Here is a 4,490-nt window from a genome sequence, read left to right as displayed (position 1 = left end):
GTCATCCCATCCCATCGACCCCTTTCCTTTCTTGCCATCTGCAGATGAAGAACTCTGGGATGGCAGCAATAGGAGCTCCTCTCCAGTGGTTACAGGAGTCCTTCTGAGGGGCAGCCTCAGCTTGGAAGAGGTCTGCTAGGGTTGTAGCTCCTTTCCCACATTGGATTAACCTGGCTTTTGGCCAAGCATCTGCCAGTGACGCTTCCTCGGTGGCCAGAGTGCCAGCCTGCACTCTGACAGCCTGAGTCCTGTTGCGGCTAGCAGTGGTTTCAACTCCGAGGCTTGGAATTTCCTCAAAGAACATGTTTATTGTTACAAAGTATTGGCATGTCAAAAGTGAAACTAAGACTGAAGACACATAAGAATTCCCCAATACAAAGTTAAGAAATCCCATCCCTAAGACTATGCAAGCAACTACATTCCCCAATACATCTCCTTGGCGGGCTTTTCACGAAACACCTAGCCTGCAGTCTCGAGAGTAGCCTTGGTTTCCATGGGACAAAAGTTTATTTAGACTAGCGAAGCACCTGGCAATCCCCCCTCCCTCCTTTCAATGTGTCAACTGAAAATGAATAAGAAAGATGGCCGCAGCCATGCTCATTTTTAAAGTTGACACCATAGCTTCCACAATAATCATGGATTTGTCTCAATTGCATGCCCAGTTAAATGACAGGACAGATGATGGTTCTGGTCTTTGGACAGATAAGATGTGGTCTGGATTTGGAGTATCAGTCCTTTGCCATGGTCAGATCACGGCCAGATCATGGTCAGATTCTGTCTTATCCTGGTTGAGCTGTGGAACACAAAGACAGGTAGAGCAGTGAATGGCTTTGTTTCTATGAGGCCTCTTCCTCTTTGCAAGTTCTCAGGTAGCTTCTTGGCTTCTTTTTCTAGTAAGCTTGGAAATGAAGATGCCTAGAATTGAAAAATTGTACAGAATGCTGGAAACAAGAAATTTTACCATGTTGTGAATTGGAGGCATCGTTTTATGAGAGGCTGGTTCTGGTCATTTGATGCATGATAGCTCCCATGTAGGAAATAACAGGACTCAAGGCTCCCCCCCCTGTTTCACATATATGATTCAGCCTGGGAAGTCATTGATGAAGTATGGTGTATGACGCATGATTGTATATAATCACCTTGGAGATGCCATGGAATTCTGGAACCATGTCTGAAAACTGAAATTATGGATGGGATGAAAAAAACTTCGACTAAATCCTACCAAGATGGAACAGATAAAGGAGAATATTTGTAGCTCAGGGTTGAAATGAGTCCTTGGTGCTCTCTGAGCTTGGTTGTTTTCTTGCAAATATCAGTGCTTGTAGGAAATGGGGGTTTGCTCTCAATTTATGTTCTAAGTGGCTTTCCCTGTCAGTGTTGGTGGGAGTGATCTTGGTTCTTTGATTGAGCTTTTACTGTTAGCTTGTTTGGCAGTTTCTTGATTGGTGTATTATTTACCTCTTGATTGTTCATCTGATGTTAATCTTGATGTTAATCTATGCTCCTCTGATTGTTGATTGCTGGTGGTGTTTTGGTCTTTTTGTTCCTTTTTTGGCGGTTGATTGTATCTTTCGCACATTCTGTAGATGTTTATGTCTATGTGTCTATTGATGGCTGATTTGTCAGAGTGACAGGCTTCCAGGAACTTTTTAGCATTTTTGGACTTGGCTTGGTCTAGAATGGTTTTTTTTAAGGACCTGCCCTAACTGGCCCTCTCAGGAAAGTACAACTCTTGATGCTATGTGGTTAATCAAAAGAACTTCTTTTAAAATATATTTTATTAATTTTTTACAATAACAATCTTTAGTGCTTAGTGAAGAGTGTGTTGTCTGGGTTCATATATTTAAAAACAATAGTAATTAATTTCTATAATTGATCAGTATGCTGGTTAATAATATATTTCCTTGATCCTCTCTTCCGGTAATATTCTCCTTTTGTCTACCTTAAACAAATATAATTCTTAATACTTTCAATACATACAAAGTTGAGTATAAACATTTTTCTAGTATTTATACAGATAATAATAACATCAACATATAGCATCTTTTCTAATCAGCTTATGTTTCAATTGTATTTATAGAAGTCATTAAGTCATTATATGTCTTCTTTTCAAGATTCTTATTTAAGCTTAATTTCCTCTCAGTATTCAAAGCACTCTTATCAGTCATGATTTTCTCAAAGTTCATTACCTTTGAATATCCAAACTTTTCATTCAAATACACCGTCTCAATATTTTTACATTTCATATATTATATCTTATCCCTCTTACTATAGGGCCCCTTTATGTCCCAGCTTTGTCTGTTCTTTTGGCCATGTTCAAATAAGTATTTAATCATATAGTAGGTACACCATCTAGTAATCTTACTGTAGGGCCTCTTTATATCCAAACTTTTTTTTAAACCGTATTCAAACAAGTGTTTAGTCATATAGTATTCCATCTGGTAAGTGAATCTCTTAACTCTATCTCTAATCTTCTTTTGCCAGGTCGCTTTCCAAATCAGTAGGTTTAGCTTGCCAGGTTGTATTTTTGTAGATGTTGGGGATAAAAAAGACAAGTTGAGTAGAATATTTGTTTTTTGTCTCCAACACTTTGATGGTTCTCCTGACAGCTCTTTAGTCCATTTTATTAAATCATCTTTTTTGTCCACCAGTTTGTTTTGAGGTCCTGGAAGATAAAACATCTTTTTTATTTCCTTTGTTGTAGCAAAATAGTGCGGATTTTCTTTTGTTTGTATTAAGTTGTAGTTCTCTTCATTTGTAGCTTCCATATTTTATTATTATTATTATTATTTATTGAATTTATATCCCGCCCTTCTCCTTGCGGTCACTTTCTTCTGGTTTGTATTCTATTATCTGATTTGTTTGTTCATTCTTTGTTATCATTTTTTGAGCATTATTTAATTGCAAGTTTAAGTTAGAGATATGTTCATTTATGTTATCAAAGTTATTTTTAATCTCATCATGATTTAAGAAATTGTCATTTGAATCTGTCGCAGCATTGCATATATTTTCTCCTCCTGTGTTTGCTTTGTCTTGAGTCATTTTTCTTGCAGATCTCTGATGTTCCAAGCTGGGGTCTTCAGGAGGAGGTGTTAGGTGTGGTTTTCTATCACTTTTAGATAAATATATAACATCCATTTTATCTCCCCCCTCTAATGGTGAACAGTGTGCTTGAAACTGAGTGAGGAATTCAATCTTCTCTCTCCTGTTTTATATCTGATTGCCTGGAAAAGATCCCCAAGAAGCAAAAATTCTCCCAAAGTGGGAAGGGAGGGGACTACACCCTCCCATAGACGGAAGCGGTGAATTAAACTCTTACGGGGAACAAAAATATATTGAAATGAGGTTAAAAATACTACAGTCTGGATAAATTTGAAAACTAAGAAAACTGCTAAAACTTCATACCTGAAAAAGTATTGATGGGATTATATAAAAAAATAATAATAACTTTGCTTTAAAAGTTGGAAAATGAACAGTGACATCTAGTGGAGAATTAGAGAAAACTATAGCTGCATTGATTCAGAATTTGTCAAGATGCCCAGAAATAGCAAAAAAAAAACAGTTGGGAATAAAGTATTGAGCTATCTACTACAGAGTGAAACTATATATGTTTAGAAACTGCTGACCTGGGATTATAAATACACTGAGCTGCAGTTTTAAGTTTAAGAACTGTTTGCAGAGAAAGAAAAACCTTGGCCTTTGGCTAATCTTCTAAAGGGGAATTCTGGAAAGCTTTCAGGTGGTTAAACACTTTGGGTTGAAATCTTGAAATCTTTAAAGGTTGTTACTAACACCTTGAAGCGCACCCGGAAGGCCACAGGCAGCCAGTGCAGCTCGCGCAGGAGAGGTGTTACATGGGAGTATCTAGAGGCCCCCAGGATCCCCCGCGCGGCCGCATTCTGAACTAGCTGGTGCCTCCGGGTGCACCTCAAGGGGAGCCCCATGTAGAGACCATTGCAATAGTCCAGACGGGAAACAACGAGGGCTTGAGTGACCGTGTGTACAGTATCACGATCCAGAAAGGGGCGCAACTGGCGTCTCAGGCGAACCTGATGAAAAGCCCCCCTGGCCACGGCTGTCACATGATCGTCTAAAGACAGCCGAGCATCCAGGAGGACGCCCAGGTTGTGGGCCCTCTCCGCGGGAGCTAATGACTCGCCCCCGATAGCCAGAGATGGAACCAACTGGCTATGATGTGACGCCGGAAACCACAGCCACTCGGTCTTGGACGGGTTGAGTCGAAGCCTGTTCCTCCCCATCCAGACTCCAGGCACCGGGACATCACTTCTGTGGCATTGTTGGGGTGGTCCGGGGTGGAGATGTACAGCTGGGTGTCATCTGCGTACTGATGAAACTCCACCCCGAAACCACGGATGATCTCACCCAGTGGCTTCATATAAATGTTGAACAGGAGAGGCGAGAGGACCGACCCCTGTGGTACCCCACAAGTGAGGCACCTCGAGGTCGACCTCTGCCCCCCTGCCAACACA

Source organism: Protobothrops mucrosquamatus, unplaced genomic scaffold (assembly GCF_001527695.2).
Source record: "Protobothrops mucrosquamatus isolate PMUCROS unplaced genomic scaffold, P.Mucros_1.0 scaffold352, whole genome shotgun sequence".
NCBI classification, from domain to species: Eukaryota; Metazoa; Chordata; class Lepidosauria; order Squamata; family Viperidae; genus Protobothrops; species Protobothrops mucrosquamatus.
The sequence above is the reverse complement of the archived record's forward strand: the minus strand, read 5'-3'. Positions refer to the sequence as shown.